Here is a 19,933-nt window from a genome sequence, read left to right as displayed (position 1 = left end):
CAGAGACTGCAACATGGTATAAATATATATATATATATATATATCTCCATCCATCCATTTTCCGTACCGCTTATTCCTCATTAGGGTCGCGGGGGTGCTGGAGCCTATCTCAGCTGTCTTCGGGCACGAGGCGGGGGACACCCTGAATTGGTTGCCAGCCAATCGCAGGGCACACAAAGACGAACAACAGTCACTCTCACACTCACACCTAGGGACAATTTGGAGTTGTCAATCTGCCTGCCATGCATGTTTTTGGAGTTTGGGAGGAAACCGGAGGACCCAGAGAAAACCCACGCAGGTCCGGGGGCAACATGCAAACTCCACACAGGGAGGCCGGACCGGGACGCGAACCGGCGACCTCTGCACTGTGAAGCCGGTGTGCTAACCACTCGACTACTTGTGTCGCCAGGCTGTATGAAATCTGACCGACGCCTTCAGAATCAACAGTGAGGGCGTTGCACATGAACGGGCACATGTAGTTGATATATAGTTGTGATAGCCAATCAGATCACGAGTTGGCACAGTAAGGCCAGCTAGAGGGCCTCGCGTTGAACATGACATGTACGCGTCCTGTGATTGGATACTCACTTTACCTCAGCCCTCAGCGGAGGCAGCGCTATGCAAATCAACCAAGCTGACAACAGATCAGACCCGGAAACTTTAGCAGAAAAACCAAGTATATCTATTCGCTTTTTTAACCCACAATGGCTGAAGGAGAGGACAGCTCGCTGTCGCATGTAGGCCTATTCTCAAGAACAAATGAAAAAGATTTGTTTACTTTTATTTTCAACAAATAGTTCGTTTTGTGAAAGTCTTGTTGTTTTTCTTATATTAAACTGACATTTTGTAATTTAGCGTAAAATCTTGTTAAAGATTGCATATTCTTGGTGGACTTAATAAAACTTTGTGGACAAATTATTTTAAATTTCCTTTTATTTTTAAGTGTTTGCAGTATCACGTATAGTGACAAGTTCTAATTGCTGATGCAGATTTATTGATGTGTAATTGCTCACAGGAAAATAGCCTGTGTTGTAGACGATTAAGGTGATGGCACGCCCAGTACTGCGTGCGTGTGCTTTTTTAAATGATATCTCCAGCCGTTGTGTCAGAAATTATGGTATTACGAGGGATATTTGTTCAAGTCAGATTAAGTAGGACATCACTGAAGCCCTAGGTGTGAAATGCACGGACCGCCACTGTATATACGTGTGTATATATATATATATATATATATATATATATATATATATATATATATATATATATACACACGTGTATATATATTTTTGTCTTTAATTAATTGCTGTTATGCGTAAAGAATGTCCACCAAGGTTGCCCCCTCTCCAATTTTAACACACTAAATCTGGCATTTTTGAACATGTGTTCAAAAATGTGAAAGTTGTACATGCCCAAGTGCAGAAACATTTGTTTATATTTACACTGCTTCCATTGCCCGTCATGTTATGACATAATAAGGAAATTGTTGTTATTATAATAAAAAAAAACTACCGTAATTCAAAAAACTAAAGAATGAGGTAATAAATCAAAAACACACAAACACGAACCCAACAGCTAATAATGTAGCAGTGTAAAATATTATTCATCTTTTTAGAGTTAGATGGAATAGAGATTGCAACATAGCCATGCAAGATAAATGTCTAGCAACCGACAAAAACAACAGCCCATTCATTTAGTTTTTTCTTTTTTCGCACTTGTTCAGCATGCACTGTGCGAGGCTGTCAGGTTGACTTATCTACACAGTATCTAACCATGCATCATGCAACAGAATCATACTTACTTTGTTCTTACTGTCCTTCGTAAACACCATCTCGGGCAGGGTTTTCAAAAGTGTCTGCTGACCCAAACACACACTTTCACTCTAAATTAATAAATCCAATTTCAAACCGTCACAACTACAGTAAAGTCTCGTTATATCGATATTCAAGGGAGTCCGAAAAAATATCGATATAACCGGGACTATCGATATATCCGACCCTGTTTGCATGTAACTTTCTCCGTGCGTGCATAGAAATAGTATCGATATAACCGGGACTATCGATATATCCGATATCGATATAACGAGACTTTACTGTATTCACACATCAATAAAGCTGGAAGATTCTGCTCTCGTGTTCAGCTAAATGTAGTCTCTCACTTATTTTTTCTCCAACACACTAAACTTCCAACCTCAACTGGTTGAAAAGTACGCTTAATTGGTGGTAGTAAGTCTCCCCAAAATTACTTTAAATACAACCCCCTCACATCTAGCGAGAAAATATACCGTGAGTCCAGCCAAGAGTCGCGTTTATCTACACATATGCACAGATTAGTAAAACACACTTTCTCATCGTAGAAATAAAATATTCTCACTTTCAACCAAGCTAAAGTTTTTATCGAGTCATCTGCAAAACCACTTAACCTAATCCATCAATGCACCACACAGCCAACAATAAAATACCCAATATCCTGACAATTAAGCAGAATTTTATACAGTTCCTATGTAATCCTGCAGGTGCATTTATGTGTTTTTCAGCTGGCCAGCAAAACTATATTAGCCACATAATTAGATATCGATGAGAAGGTTTCTTCAGCCGTCATCTGTACAAAAGTGAAGGTTTCGGACGTTTCGCCTCCTATCCAAGAGGCTTCGTCAGCGAACTAAAGTCTGACTGGTCGTATCGGCCCCATTTAAATATCCCTAATGTCCAGACATGGTGGCGCCGGACACAGCTATGATAGATCCCTACTCTCAGGTTGGGGGGGCAGAGGACCCCTCCCTGTGGTCCCACTGATTGTTCCTACATTCCTGACTAACGACTGGCCTATTACCCCCACTACTCCCCCCGGTATCACCTCATCAGCATAACGACCCTCATCAGCATTACGAAAGTTGCCTAACCTGTTTTGCCTAAGCAGGCTATTGTATGAACGATCCAAATTGAACCTCACCCCACCAGACCGGTTTAATGAAGGATTTTGTTGTTTTATGCAAATCGCTTCTTTTACCCCCCTTTCAAACCATCTATGTTCTTTCGCTAAGATTTTAACCTCATTGTCATCAAATGAGTGGTTGCTAGCTTTTAGGTGCAAATGTACTGCCGATTGAGGTCCACTTATATTATCCCTGCGATGTTGATAAAGTATTTTTTTGAGAATTTGTTGAGTCTCCCCAATGTACTGCTCTTTACAATTTTCATTCTTACAATGTATGGAATAAACTACATTACTTTGTTTTTCATTTGGTAGCCTATCTTTTGGATGCACTAATTTTTGCCTTAACGTGTTTATCGGTTTGAAATAAGTAGGAATTTTATGTTGCCAAAGGACTCTTTGTAATTTTTCAGAAACTCCTGCAATGTACGGCACTGCTACTCCTCTCCTTTTTGTATCTTGAGAATTATTGGTTTCATTCCCTATTCTTTCTTTCTGACATTTGTTGAATGACCACTGAGGGTACCCACAGTTAGTGAGTGCTCTCCTGATATGTTTAGAGACCCGGAAACTTTAGCAGAAAAACCAAGTATATCTATTCGCTTTTTTAACCCACAATGGCTGAAGGAGAGGACAGCTCGCTGTCGCATGTAGGCCTATTCTCAAGAACAAATGAAAAAGATTTGTTTACTTTTATTTTCAACAAATAGTTCGTTTTGTGAAAGTCTTGTTGTTTTTCTTATATTAAACTGACATTTTGTAATTTAGCGTAAAATCTTGTTAAAGATTGCATATTCTTGGTGGACTTAATAAAACTTTGTGGACAAATGATTTTAAATGTCCTTTTATTTTTAAGTGTTTGCAGTATCACGTATAGTGACAAGTTCTAATTGCTGATGCAGATTTATTGATGTGTAATTGCTCACAGGAAAATAGCCTGTGTTGTAGACGATTAAGGTGATGCCACGCCCAGTACTGCGTGCGTGTGCTTTTTTAAATGATATCTCCAGCCGTTGTGTCATAAATTATGGTATTACGAGGGATATTTGTTCAAGTCGGATTAAGTAGAACATCACTGAAGCCCTAGGTGTGAAATGCACGGACCGCCACTGTATATATGTATATATATATATATATATATATATATATATATATATATATATATATATATATATATATATATATATTTTTTTTTTGTCTTTAATTAATTGCTGGTATGCGTAAAGAATGTCCACCAAGGTTGCCCCCTCTCCAATTTTAACACACTAAATCTGGCATTTTTGAACCTGTGTTCAAAAATGTGAAAGTTGTACATGCCCAAGTGCAGAAACATTTGTTTATATTTACACTGCTTCCATTGCCCGTCATATTATGACATAATAAGGAAATTATTATTACAATAAAAAAAACTACCGTAATTCAAAAAACTAAAGCATGAGGTAATAAATCAGTTCTATTTTTCCAAATTCTTTTCAAATCACTGTTATCTGTTTCCACATCAAACAAACAAAAACACACAAACACAAACCCAACAGCTAATAATGTAGCAGTGTAAAATATTATTCATCTTTTTAGAGTTAGATGGAAGAGAGATTGCAACATAGCCATGCAAGATAAATGTCTAGCAACCGACAAAAACAACAGCCCATTCATTTAGTTTTTTCTTTTTTCGCACTTGTTCAGCATGCACTGTGCGAGGCTGTCAGGTTGACTTATCTACACAGTATCTAACCATGCATCATGCAACAGAATCATACTTACTTTGTTCTTACTGTCCTTCGTAAACACCATCTCGGGCAGGGTTTTCAAAAGTGTCTGCTGACCTTAACACACACTTTCACTCTAAATTAATAAATCCAATTTCAAACCGTCACAACTACAGTAAAGTCTCGTTATATCGATATTCAAGGGAGTCCGAAAAAATATCGATATAACCGGGACTATCGATATATCCGATATCGATATAACGAGACTTTACTGTATTCACACATCAATAAAGCTGGAAGATTCTGCTCTCGTGTTCAGCTAAATGTAGTCTCTCACTTATTTTTTCTCCAACACACTAAACTTCCAACCTCAACTGGTTGAAAAGTACGCTTAATTGGTGGTAGTAAGTCTCCCCAAAATTACTTTAAATACAACCCCCTCACATCTAGCGAGAAAATATACAGTGAGTCCAGCCAAGAGTCGCGTTTATCTACACATATGCACAGATTAGTAAAACACACTTTCTCATCGTAGAAATAAAATATTCTCACTTTCAACCAAGCTAAAGTTTTTATCGAGTCATCTGCAAAACCACTTAACCTAATCCATCAATGCACCACACAGCCAACAATAAAATACCCAATATCCTGACAATTAAGCAGAATTTTATACAGTTCCTATGTAATCCTGCAGGTGCATTTATGTGTTTTTCAGCTGGCCAGCAAAACTATATTAGCCACATAATTAGATATCGATGAGAAGGTTTCTTCAGCCGTCATCTGTACAAAAGTGAAGGTTTCGGACGTTTCGCCTCCTATCCAAGAGGCTTCGTCAGCGAACTAAAGTCTGACTGGTCGTATCGCCCCCATTTATATATCCCTAATGTCCAGACATGGTGGCGCCGGACACAGCTATGATAGATCCCTACTCTCAGGTTGGGGGGGCAGAGGACCCCTCCCTGTGGTCCCACTGATTGTTCCTACATTCCTGACTAACGACTGGCCTATTACCCCCACTCCCACCGGTATCACCTCATCAGCATTACGAATGTTGCCTAACCTGTTTTGCCTAAGCAGGCTATTGTATGAACGATCCAAATTGAACCTCACCCCACCAGACCGGTTTAATGAAGGATTTTGTTGTTTTATAAGAATCGCTTCTTTTACCCCCCTTTCAAACAATCTATGTTCTTTCGCTAAGATTTTAACCTCACTGTCATCAAATGAGTGGTTGCTAGCTTTTAGGTGCAAATGTACTGCCGATTGAGGTCCACTTATATTATCCCTGCGATGTTGATAAAGTCTTTTTTTGAGAATTTGTTGAGTCTCCCCAATGTACTGCTCTTTACAATTTTCATTCTTACAATGTATGGAATAAACTACATTACTTTGTTTTTCATTTGGTAGCCTATCAACAGTAGCCAAAATGGAACTGTATAGTGCCTCTTAGCAGTTTTTTTGACAACGATACTAGTGCAGCGTGTTCTACCGGAAACAAATTCCTTGTGTGTCCTACATACTTGGCAATAAAGATGATTCTGATTCTGATCTTTTGGATGCACTAATTTTTGCCTTAACGTGTTTATCGGTTTGAAATAAGTAGGAATTTTATGTTGCCAAAGGACTCTTTGTAATTTTTCAGAAACTCCTGCAATGTACGGCACTGCTACTCCTCTCCTTTTTGAATCTTGAGAATTATTGGTTTCATTCCCTATTCTTTCTTTCTGACATTTGTTGAATGACCACTGAGGGTACCCACAGTTAGTGAGTGCTCTACTGATATGTTTAGACTCCTTTTCTCTACCTTCAGTGCTAGTTGGTATTAGTTTAGCCCTATGCTGGAGGGTTCTGATAACTCCTAGTTTGTGTTGTAACGGGTGGTTAGAGTCAACAAGTAAGTATTGGTCAGTGTGCGTAGCCTTCCCAAAGACTTCTGTTTTTAGCGCTCTGTCCTCTTTTATAATTACTTTACAATCCAAGAAGGCTAGTTGGTTCTCTTGAATGTCCTCACGAGTAAATTTAATGTTGAAGTCTACAGAGTTGAGGTGATCTGTGAAGGATTGAATTTCTTGTTTCTTAATTATGACAAAAGTATCGTCCACATATGTAAACCAGTATCTAGGTTTTGTCCCCGGGAAGGATGTGAGGGCCTGTTTCTCCATCTCCTCCATGTAAAGATTAGCCACTATGGGTGAAACTGGTGAGCCCATAGCACAACCATGAATTTGTTTATAAATTTTTTCCCGAAATTGAAAATACGTGGTATTAAGGCAGATTTCTAATAATTGGCAGATGTGATCCGGTTTCAGTTTGGTTCTTTCATGCAGAGAAACATCCGCCAGCAGCCTCGTCCTCACCACTGAGACTGCTGCTGGGGTTGGGACAGATGTAAAGAGAGAAGTCACATCGTATGATGCCAAAGTTTCCTCAGGTTCCAATATGAGGTCTTTGATCCTCTCTACAAACCCTGTGGTGATCAGGCCGTCGATCCTTGGCCATAGCATCTCTGAGATGCCTGACAAAGCATTAGTCATGCATTTAGTCATGTTTATGGAATTCGCTTCTTCGGGTATGTACGTACAAGTGTCACCCACCATAGCACAGACGCCCCCTTGTGGGGCTGTCAAAAGGTCCAAAACCATTCTATTTTGCAGCACCATTTGTCTAATTGCTGCAACTTTGGTGTTCTGCATTTCATCCACTTTCAAGCTAGCATTTACAAACACTTGAAATCTGTAATAAATTGTTTCAATTCGTAGCATGTTTTTTTGCCGCTCCAATTTGTGGAAAAGGAGCTAACATTACCTTACTACTTACTTGCTCATCTGGAGTCTGCACTTGCCGATCTTGTATTCTTCTACCAAGGATTTCAGTGGCAACCGAAGTTTAGCTTTCTTGCAGTACACGGCAACTGAGGTGAGCCCTGGGGGCATCCCTAGCCATTTTCTGGTATACTTGTTGATCGTCCTTTCCATTCTTTCTACTGTACTGCAACTTACTTCATAGATCAGCAGAGGCCAGAGGAGTTTTAGAATGAGTGGAATTGCAGAATCCACATATTAAACCTTCCCTGCAATTCCACTTTGTCAATAGTGCTCAAGTCTTTTGTGGTTGCTTCCTCCATGGCCTTGATTTGTTTGCTGTCTGTCATTGAGTGGTCATACTACCTGCCCAAGCTTTTGACTGGTTGCTCAGACACTGTTGGTATTGTCTGGCCTGCCACTGAGAACTTGGTTGTATCTATGAGTTTTCCACGCCTGATTGAAAGGCTTCTTGATTTACCAGGTTTGAACTTCATCTTTGACAATCCAACCAGGGTATCAAGTCGATCTAAGATGTCTTGATACTCCTGATTGGACTTTGCAAGAATTGTCGTGTCGTCCATGAATGCCTTTAGAGATGGCATGTGTACACTATCACTGCTTGCCCTTACTTGAGCCTGGGCTGCCCTTGCTTGAGCAGAACTTCCATAGAGAGCATAAAGAGGATGGGAGAGATAGTGCACCCCATTGCAATTCCGACCTTGAGTTGTATCCACTTGATCACATTCGGATTGATGGCTGGGGGTGCGCCGCCCCGCTTCCACCACCTCCTTCTTCAGGACAGCGGGTATGAAAACAGGATGCTGTCAACTTGTATTTGTACTTTGTATTACCCTTTTTGCACTTTCTATATCTCTCTTCGGTGCTCGGTGCGGTGTGTGCCCTCAAATCAGTAGAGACAAAAGACAAAGACTGAGACTGAGCAGCCCAGATTTAAAGGTGTACTACATGCATTTTCAAATTTGGCCCACACAAAGAAATCAAGCCCCCCCCATTTGGTCCTTCTTGGGATCTGGTTCATGTCTCTGTTCCCAAGGTCTATCTCCAGACGGGGTGGAACTTAGATCAAAAATTGCATCCTGCTGAGTCGGTGTTTGGTCAATTTCTTTCATCTCTGTTGTCCAGTGTTTGGCCATGTTGTCATTTCACACTTCCTTTGTGTGTGCCAGACGGGTCCCATTCTCTCTCCTGGCACCTGAAGCATATGTCTCCAACCAAACACACATCGTTGTTCTGTTATCTATTACAAGCAAAGCAATGTTGACTGATTAAAATTACCATTTTAATGTCTCTAACAATGTTTAATATGACAAAATAAATTTATTTATTTCCAACCCCGTCAACTTACACATTCTGGACAATCTTCCAGACCTGCCGCCAATCACGAGTCTCGACACCCCAGCATCTTTTTCTGAGACCTGGAAAGCCACCATGAGCCTTAAAAACAACAAAAGTGCTGGACCTGATGGCATCCCTACGGACGTTTACAAACATCTCCTCACGCGCTGTCTGAACCTCCTTTTACATAACATCTGGGAACATGGGAAGCTCCCACAGGACTGGAAGTACGCCAACATCATTGTAGTCTACAAAAAGAGGAGAAAAAGGGGACATTGTAGTCTACAAAAAGGGGACAAAACAGCCTGTGGGAATAGCCGAGGAATCTCTCTCATCTTCACTGCAGGAAATTTTTTGGCCTAAATCCTGCTCAGCAGGCTGGTCAAGCATGTCTCCGAGTCTGTGCTTCCAGAAACACAGTGTAGCGTCCGCAAGACAAGATCCACCACACGTATGATTTTTGTATGAAGGCAGCTTATGGAGAAGATCGCCTGGACTTCTACATAGCCTCATCGATCTCAACAAAGCCTTTGGCACCGTCAATCGTGAGTTGCTAACACCTCTCCAAACCTGGGGTACCCCACACGTTTCTCCACATCACCCAGCATCTGTATGATGGGATGCAAGCCAGAGTACTCTTCGGAGAGCTCCAATCAGAGCTCTTTGGGGTGAATGCTGGGGTGAAGCAGGGCTGTGTCTTGGCTCCAGTGCTGTTTAACATCCTCCTCTCTGACGTCACGTGCCTATATCACAAAGGCTTCGGACATGAAGATGGCATTCGTGTGGAGTACCACCTCAATGGAAACCTCTTCAACATCAGAAGGCTCGATGCCCACACAAACACAAATATCTGCCGCAGCTGTGAATTTAAGTATGCTGATATGTGATGTAGTAGCTCACAGCTCAGAATCTATGCAGCATGCTCTCAACACAATTTCTAGCTTGTACCAGTCTTTTGGTCTCCAGATCAACATAAAAAACGGAGCTCATGTTCCAACCTGTGACTCCAATTCCCACACCACCCAGCCTTAACATCAATGGCATTTCACTAAATTGTCACGGTTTGCAAGGTGGTGATGGCGGGTGCGGATCCCAAAAAAGCAGGCAGGAGGGAGCAGGAGGTTGTTTGACAAATTGTATGAAAACAAAGATCAGCAGGAACAAAATGTAAAACATCAAAATCATCTGAACGGAAAAAATACAAAGTATCAAAAGAAGACCAAAAGTAAAAGTCCGGCAAGGTTAAACAAACACATGCACAGCATGCAGCAAACATGCAGCAAACAATGTACCGACACCGGATGGTCGTGCCGGGTCTCCTTTTAAGTGTCAGTGATTAAGACGACCAGTACCTGTGAGGCTGCAGGCAGGGCAGACGTCGCTACCCGTTGGTCGCCAATCTGATCGGGACGACCAGCACCTGTGTAGGTGCAGGCGGGGCCGACAGCGCCCCCCGTTGGTCGCCAACCAGATCATGACAGTACCCTCCCTTCAAGGGGCTGCTTCCAGAAGTCCCAACAGTCTCCCAAAAGGTCCACTCGCCAGAGAACAATGGTGGAGACGGCAAGCGCTGCCTCTCCAGCATACAACGGGCGGCGGCCTGATGGGAACGGGACTCGGCCTGGGGTGGACGAAGACGCAGCACGGATCGTTGTGGGCATGAGTGCGAACCCTCTCGCACGTTCACGCGACGGCGCATGGCTCAACGTGGACGTCGAACTGCCAGGCGCAGAATGGCACCCCGTACGGCCGTATGGGACCAGGTCTCGGCCGGACGCCGACGTTGGCGTGAACTGCCCGGCACCGGGGAAACGAGACCAGTCCTGAGCCGTTCCGGGATCCAGCGGTGAGTGGGGTCTCGGACTGACGTTGACGCGGACGTTGCACGGCTCGTCGTGGATGAGACTCAATTCGTCATGCACGATGACAGCGTGGCTGGACGTGGGCGTGCACTGCCAGTCACCCAGTGTCACCCTCGACGGCCACCTGGAAGGAGGTCTCGGCCGGACGTTTACGTGGACGTTACGGCTCGTCGAGTGACGCAATTCAAACTCGACAAGGCTTTGGCTAACGTGGACGTAGCATTGCCAGGCACAGGGTGTAAATGAGACGGGTCCGTTGTACCTGTGGGATCCGATGGTTTGTCGGTTCATTCTGTCACGGTTTGCGAGGTGGTGATGGCGGGTGCGGATCCCAAAAAGCAGGCAGGTGGGAGCAGGAGGTTGTTTGACAAATTGTATTAAAATAAAATGTAAAACATCAAAATCATCTGAACGGAAAAAATACCAAGTATCAAAAGAAGACCAAAGTAAAAGTCCGCCAAGGTTAAACAAACACATGCACGGCATGCAGCAAACATGCAGCAAACAATGAACCGACACCAGATGGTCGTGCCGGGTCTCCTTTTAAGTGTCAGTGATTAAGACGACCAGCACCTGCGAGGCTGCAGGCAGGGCTGACGTCGCTACCCGTTGGTCGTCGGGACGACCAGCACCTGTGCAGGTGCAGTCTGGGGCGACAGCGCCCCCCGTTGGTCACCAACCAGATCATGACATAAATATAGTGGATGACTTTACCTACCTTCGCTCCACTTTGTCTTCCAATTGCTCCCTTGACATTGAAGTACACAAACGTGTAAATAAAGCCTCGTCATCCTTTGGTCGGCTACGCAGCAGTCTTTGCGAACCGACACCTGAGAATTGGAACCAAGATTGCTGTATACAATGCAGTATGTCTCTCCTCTCTCCTGTATAGGGCAGAAACATGGACTACATACCGCCGGCACATTACTACCCTTGAGGCCTTCTACATCCACAGCCTGCAGAAGATCCTTGGCCTGTCCTGGGAAGATCGAGTTCCCCACTCAGACATACTTCAGTGCACAAATTCCATCTGCATGGAAGCGGCAGTTGCTAAGAAACATCATCGGTGGATTGGACGCACCATCCGCATGCCCGATCACCGCCTGACCCGCCAAGTCCTCTATGGACAGCTGAAAGATGCAAAGCGCTCTGCAGGGGGGCAAAAGCGACGCCTCAGGGACTACACTAGGGACCTCCTCAAACGAGCCAACATCAATACCACGCATCTTGAAACTTTGGCATCCAACCGACAAACCTAGCAGACCCCTTCTGGCAGGGTGGTCTCTGAAATACATCGAATCAATCAAGACAATTAGAGAGACGCATTCAACGGCACCAGTGGACGGCTTGTACCTCCCTGGCATCCAGCCTCCCATGTTTCATCTGCGGACATGTCTGCGGCTCAAGGATTGGGCCCATGAGAGGTGGCACCAGCAACAGCGACGCTAGCCCACCCCACCCCACAACCCCCATCCCCAACATTCCCCTCCCTTCGAGCAAGCGTCATCATTACCTGTGATGGACAGCTCGGTGTATGTGTGTGTGTGTGTGTGTGTGTGCAAAGAACAGCTCAAACCAATAAGTTCTAAGTGGCATTTCTCTCTGTGGGAAACTAAAGCCTATCAAGATGGGAGGGGCTTGGAAAGGGTGGGGGAGGGACAGCTTTATCATCTTGAACTACTACCCTAATCTGTTCTTAGAGAGAGAGGCTTAGCGAAACAGTAGGTTTTATTGACAGTGATGTCCCATTAGAGAGGAGCACTGACTCAAATCACTAAACACTGTGGCAATGTATTGATTTGTTCCTTTTTCTTTTAGTTTGTTAAAACCCTAACATTTCCAACTTTTATTGCATTAATTCTCTCTTAACAATTACATTTCCAATTTGCTTTTTCTTATTTATCACCATTTTCAGGTTACTTGATTTACATTTTCAGATAGAGATAAAACAGGATTCTACCATTTTGTCAAGAATTGGCTTTAGATTTTCTTACGTTTTTATAATTTTTCTTTTTTTTGTAGTTACAGGTTTCTCACGATGAAGGACAGACTGGCTCAGCTCAAAGAGGTAGGCGGAATGTTCATGGAATGTTCATTACCCTATGCTTTCCATCTTGTGAAGACATTATTTGTGTTATTTTTCTCATCTTTACAAAATAAGAATTTATATTAAAATGCCATGACGTAACTCAAGTTAACATGATTTGATTCAGTTTTACCTGGTCAACTCCAAAGCCCAATGTGATGATGCATTGTTAAGGAGCCTCACCAAGGAGCAAACTTAACAAACGATTCCAACGTCAAAACCAACTTGTTCAAATTCAAGAAGCGTGTTCTCTCATTCAATTGGTAATCTTCCCTGAAACTTTCCTCAACACATTTGTGTTTGGGATAAGTGCTGTCCTGACTTTGACTGAATGGCTGCAAATGTATGGTTTGCCATTTAAAAACGTTCAGATGGCCCAAATAAAGTACATAACTGATGCAAAAATTGTATCATGATGTGGTAACCTGTATCTCATAAAAAATAATGTCTAATATTTTTCCCTTCGGCTCTTTCACTTTCTGAATCCCTTCAATGTATTCATCTTTGATTTAAACAGGCAAGTGATGTCGGAGGGGATAACATTGAGGTGACTGTGGAAAATGAGGCTTTTATGGAAGACTTTTTTACCCAGGTTGTATCGGTCGACATCTTCAAGTCAATGTCAATTGAATCAAAGTTCTTGTTTTTATACATGACTGTATGTGGTTCTATCTTGTTTTAGATTGAGGATATCCGCAACAGTATTGAAAAGATTGATGAAAGTGTAACAGAAATAAAAAAACTCTACTCTGCCATCCTTGTCCTCCCCAACACCTGACCAAAGTAAGTTTGTAATTATCAACACACGCACGCACACACACACACACACACACACACACACACACACGCACGCACACGCACACACACGCACATAATTTCTCCACAATTAAATATGTGTTAAGATACATACTTAAAGGATAACTGACGCTTCCGACAAGTTGTGTCCGTAATTTGTCAAATCACTTCAAATGACTTCTACTGAGTGTATTTTACAAAGATTCCACCGCATATAACTTTATTTTACGTTTTAAGACTGAATATTCAGGAAGTCTTGTTTTCGAGTTGATGACGATCCACACGTAACGTCACATTTGGAACGCCCCTGACCGAGAAAGCGACACACAATGCATTTTGCGGTACTTTGTTTGTTCTGAAAACATCGTGCTGATCCGTGTTGATGACGCAATTAGAAGGAAAACACATAAATAACGCGCTGGTAAACCGTTGCGTGTTGCACTAAGACAACTATTTGATATTTGCTGACACAAATTTCCAGCAGACAAATCAGCCCATTTCCAACGGCGATTGGACGCCATCTTCTGCATTTTCTGGGACGCTACACATCAGTCCTGACGCCTCAAAATGACCCGGAAGGACTTCTTCAATCGATTGCAAACATTTATGCTTTCCTCTTCAGAACTATTTGAATCATCTTCATAACTGGATGAGTAACAATAAAAGAATCTGAAAACATTTTTATGATTCTCGAGCGACATCTTGGCGTGACGTCACGAACTGGGGGCGGAACTTTCTGAAAATCCCCAATTTGCAGATCAATTTTTTGTAGTTTTAGCACACTTTAAGTCATTGTTATTGCTGTTTTGCATTTGACTAAAAATATCAGCCTGCGTGTTTTGGGTATTTTAGATGCTATAAAACGTTTTTCTGATGTCAGTCAGGAAACAAAAAAATAGTGTCTGTTGTCTTTTAAGGAATCATTGTGCTTTTATGGTCTGTTATAATTACTGTTTTCTTCCCCCTTCCCCTCATTTCTGTATTTAGAAACACAGGATGATCTTGAATTACTCACCAATGAGATTAAGAAGTCTGCCAACAATGCAAGAAACAAACTCAAGAGTCAGTACTTTACATTGCCTTGCATCTACTGTTATTAACCAAGGTCTCTTACGAATCTGAATTGTAATGAGTACTTAGGATTAATGTTTCTCTCCTTTTCAAGTTCAATTTTTAACTTCAGGTATTTCATCGATGAAAAGGTTTCTTCAGCCGTCATCTATATTTCTTTGAAGATGTCGGACGTTTCGCTTCTCATCCAAAGAGCTTCGTCAGCGAACTAAAATTTGCTCGCGAGGACTTTAAAGAGAACCAACTAGCCTTTTTGGATTGTAAAGTAATTATAAAAAAGAACAGAGCGCTAACAACAGAAGTCTTTAGGAAGGCTACGCACACTGACCAATACTTACTTTTTGACTCTAACCACCCATTAATTACAACACAAACTAGGAGTTATCAGAACCCTCCAGCATAGGGATAAACTAATTCTAACAAGCGTCAAAGGTAGAGAAAAGGAGTCAAAACATATCAGGAGAGAACTCACAAACTGTGGTTACCCTCAGTGGTCTTTTAACAAATGTCAAAAGAAAAGAATAGGGAATGAAACCAAAAATCCTGAAGATTCTAAAAGGAGAGTAGTAGCACTACCTTACATTGCAGGGGTTCCCGAAAAATTAGGAGTCCTTTGGCAACACAAAATTCCTACTTATTTCAAACCGATAAACACTTTAAGACAAAAATGAGTTCATCTAAAAGATAGGCTGCCAAATGAAAAACTAAGTAATGTACGTTATTCGAAACATTGTAAAAATGAAGATTGTAAAGAGTAATACGTTGGGGAGACGAAACAAATTCTCAAAAAAAGATCATCAACATCACAGGGATAATACTCGTGGACCTCAATCTGCAGTACATATGCACCTAAATGCTAGCAACCACTCATTTGACGACAGTGAGGTTAAAATCTTAGCGAAAGAAAATAGATGGTTTGAAAGAAGAAGCGACTTCTATAAAACAGCAAAACCCTTCACTAAATCGCCATGCCGGTGTGAGGTTTAATTTGGATCATGCTTACAAGTGACTTCTTAGATCGTTACCATGTAGGCTTAGTCATGCTGATGAGGTGATACCAGAGCAAATGGGGCAATCAGGCCAGTCATAGACCCTTATCAGTCTGCTCCCCCCAACCTTGGAGCAGGGACCTATCATAGCAGAGGCCAGGCATTGCCACCTCTGGACAGTTGGGATATATATATATATTGTCAAGTTATGGTTTTTTGAGTTCTCCCCCTAACTTGAAAAGGGGTTTTGGCTGTGTTGACCGGGCTTACACTGGGACTTCACTCTTTGACTCCGATGATGAGACAGCTTTCTCCTTTCTTTTTTCTCTTTTATTTTGGACTTAATCGTCTCTTTTCTCATTATAAAGACAATTGGAAGATTGCAAGCTGATTTCAAGTTTGCAAGGTGAAAAACCTTTGAAGAAGGTAAAACACAAACAGCAATTGGGTTTACATTTGAAGGCTTAACAGGCTGGTTTTGACATTAAACCATCAAATCAAATGATCAAATAAATAGTCACAATATCAGGTTTTCTCACCGTCAGCCACCCTGGTCTTTACACAGTTGAACTCTACTGTCTTGGTAAACTCCTAGAGCAGTACTTGAACCGAACCTGAGCAGTGTTGCAACTGACTATTTTAAGGAGTGGTTTCTTCTGGTGAGAGCCTTCCTGATTACTGAATGGCTTTCAGCTGCTGGCACACCTGCCTTCATTTCAGCTCTCTCCTCTGGGGGAAAAATGGTGCTACTCATCTTTGGACTACAGCTTCGGCCATATTTGTAGTTTTTTACCAAGACACTCATCTTTGGACTACAGCTTCGGCCATATTTGTAGTTTGCCGAGACACACACACACACACACACACACACACACACACACACACACACACACACACACACACACACACACACACACACACACACACACACACACATTATATATATATATATATATATATATATATCGGGTCAGAGCTACCAGCAAAAACATTTAGTGAGCTGACGAAGCCTCCTAGATGAGAAGTGAAACGTCCAACACCTTCAAAGAAGTACAGATGACGGCTGAAGAAACCTTTTCATCGATGGACCACTACTGTACGAATGAGAGCTTACACAGATGTTCAGGTATTTCATGATAGTATGACAAAAATACTATAATAATGATCAAAGTATTTGGTTTTCAGTTATAACAAAAGTAACTAATTTTTTTGGAAGCAAGCCCGAGACAATGTGGGAGGAAGACGTTGAAATAGTTGTTCAGAAGTTAAAAATACACACTAAAACAGCAGGAATACATTTGGGTGTTAGAGGAAATTTAAATGGTGCATGTGTGATCATTTTTTAACATGATTTTGAAGGTGATTGGTTCAGCCACATCCCAGTTCTCAGTGGGTGTGCAGACTGACTATTAACTTTTTTTTCTAATTTGTCTAATTTTCTAATGGAGCTATCGGGCCATAACAATAGTGGAAAAGGTTCTGAAATGGTGTTTAAAAAACTGCCATTTGTACATTGATTTGTGTGTAAAATGTTTTTGTCTGCTGTATGTAAACACTGACTATTCTAACACACGCTGTTGATGTTCTTGTTGAGAATTGAAAAAGCAACGGAATGTCCTTTTTGTTCCTTGTATGTGTGTATTTAAAAAGGCATCGAACACCAGCTTGACACCAACAAAGATGAAAGGGCCACTGCTGACCTCAGGATAAAAAAATCCCAGGTGAGAAACATCGAATATCTCAAGAAAAGCAGTGTGATCTCATTTTGATACTGTATATCAAAACAATATTCAAATGGTGTAAATTATGTGATTTCGCAGCAGTTTAATCCCTTCCCTCTTTTACTCTTTCATTTAAAGGACAACTGACACCATTTTTTTGTTTCCTAACTGACATCAGAAAAACGTTTTATAGCACCTAAAATACCTAAAACACGCAGGCTGATATTTTAGTCAGATGCAAAACACCAATAACAATGACTTAAAGTGTCCCAAAACTACTTCAAAATGGCCCCGGAAATTGCGAGTTTCAGAAGAACCCGCCCCCTTGTTCGTAACGTCACGCCAGGACGTCTTGCCTTGCTCTAGAATCAAAACAATGGCTTCAGATTCAGAGAAGATGCTTTCTTGTTACTCATCCAGTTATGAATATGATTCAAATACAGTGGTACCTCGGTTCTCGACCATTATTCGTTCCAGGACACTGTTCGAAAAGCGATTTTTTCGAACACCAAAACCACCTCTTTGCTCCTGTCACTTGCGAGTTGACAGCGGGGGGGGGGGCTGCTTCTCCCGGCCGTTCTCCACCCGCTGTCATTCTCTAATCACGGACACGGGGCATTTATACGGTTCGCGATCACCTCGCCAATGCCGGATGATTGACTCAACTCGCCACCGTACCTGGACTCTTCCTTCGATGCGCGAGTGTATCCGGTCCGAGGTATTTTCCCTGCGTCCCGTAAATTTATGTCATCTTCCGGGATTGCGTAATTTTGCACCCTTGTGTGCCATTTGCTTTTTGGCGTCGTAAGCGGGTCGGATCACCCCCTGCCTTCTCACTCGCTGTGTTTTCTTTGATTTGTGAATAAACATCCTGCTTGGTTCGTACGTGTCTGTTTTGGGATCCCAAACATTCCAACGAGTCATCTGCCGTCACTCTCGCTCGGAACGTGACAGCTTCGGATGACTCGGCTACAGGATGTTCTTTTCTCTTAAAATATCTATCCAATGACACTTGCTCTCATTCCCACGGTCACATCACTGGATTTCACAGCCTCCTTATTCTTTAATATCGTCCTGATCGTAGATTTCGCCATGCTGTATTCCCTCGCCAGATCAGACACTCGCACACCTCCTTCATATTTTGCGATTATTTCTTTTTTAAATGCAATAGTTGTACGCACTACTTTTCTTTTGTCACCTTAAGCAGCACTTACTTTCTTTGGAGGCATGATTAGGGGCTAAAACTCTTCATACACCTATATTAAACGCTAGAGCAAAACGCAGCACGTCCGCTAGGAACAACAGTTGGCCCGTGCGCCGCTCAGCTCCCCACCCTCGCGTACGCACTCACGCGTCGTATTGGCGTTCGAACACCGATTGATGTTCGAGCGCCGAAGCAAGAATATCTCGAATATTTTGTTCGAACACCGATTTGTTCGAACACTGAGCCGTTCGAGAACAGAGGTACCACTGTAGTTCTGAAGAGGAAAACAAATGTTTGCAATCGATTAAAGTCCTTCCGTCTCATTTTGAGGCGTCAGACTCCAATGTAGCGTCCAAGCGCCGTTGGAAATGGGCAGATTTGTCTGCTGGGAATTTGTGTCAACTAGAATCAAATAGTAGTCTGGGTGCAACACACAACGATTCACCATCGCGTTATTTATGTGTTTTCCTTCAAATTTCGCCAACAACACGGATCAATACGAAGTTTTCAGACCAAACTAAGTACCCAAAATGCATTGTGTGTCGCTTTCTCGGTCAGGGGCGTTCCAGACGTGACGTCATGTCAGGCATCGTCATCAACTCGACAACAAGACTTCCTGAATATTCACCGCGAGTCTTAAAACGTAAAATATAGCTATATGCCGTGGAATGTTTGGAAAATACGCTCAGTAGAAGTCATTTGAAGTGATTTTCCAAATTATGGTCACAACTTGTCCGGCGGCGTCACTGGTCCTTTAATGGCACATGTAAGTGTTGTTTGTTTTAAATGTTTACAGGCATTTTTTTTTCTTTTTGTAAACAATAATGTAGAAAATGTTGTACTGACCAGTTGCACCCAGTGTTGCCAAATGTGCAAAGTCGCTATGCAGTTCTTTTATGCATTATGTGATGAGTACATCATTCAAGTTGAATTTGTGGTTTATCGAACATGAACAAAAAATATCGCTATATGCCGCGGAATCTTTGTAAAATATGCTCAGTAGAAGTCATTTGAAGTGATTTTACAAATTATGGACACAACTTGTCCGGGGCGTCGGTTGTCCTTTAAACATACATTGCATACAAAATATAGCAACTGAAGCAACTTACGAACAAATTCATCATACGAATGACCGCTCGGAACGTATATCGTTCGTAAGATGGGGAGCGTCTGTGCAGTGTGCTAGCTCTCGCCAGTACGCTTAACACTAGCGGCTTGTGATACTACGATTGGCTTGTGACGAGCCAATTATAATTTTCACAAACTCTGATGTTGCCAACACCTTCCAGCAGGCCTTTGGTTGCCAACTCGAACTCTCATTGGTGAAAGCAACTGTTTCATCGCCATTGATTTTTATGCTCCAGAGCCTGCAGAACTCATTGTAATGGAGTCCAGGTATATTTTTGAC

At 42.1% G+C, this 19,933-nt stretch overlaps 1 pseudogene across 1 annotated transcript in view; it reads left to right on the top strand.

Moving 5' to 3' along the window:
* Positions 1–19,933, top strand: part of LOC148892063 (syntaxin-3-like) — a 49,220-nt pseudogene that overhangs the window by 3,954 nt on the left and 25,333 nt on the right. Inside the window, exons 2-6 of the transcript XR_016116161.1 lie at positions 12,682–12,727; positions 13,263–13,337; positions 13,428–13,528; positions 14,528–14,602; positions 17,251–17,321. The product of XR_016116161.1 is annotated as a syntaxin-3-like (transcript). The remainder of the gene's footprint in view (positions 1–12,681; positions 12,728–13,262; positions 13,338–13,427; positions 13,529–14,527; positions 14,603–17,250; positions 17,322–19,933) is intronic.

This window comes from Hippocampus bargibanti, linkage group LG10, assembly GCF_051943395.1.
Source record: "Hippocampus bargibanti isolate YZ-2025 linkage group LG10, ASM5194339v1, whole genome shotgun sequence".
Taxonomy (NCBI): Eukaryota; Metazoa; Chordata; class Actinopteri; order Syngnathiformes; family Syngnathidae; genus Hippocampus; species Hippocampus bargibanti.
Note: the sequence above shows the minus strand (reverse complement) of the source record. Positions and strands in the feature narration are given on the sequence as shown.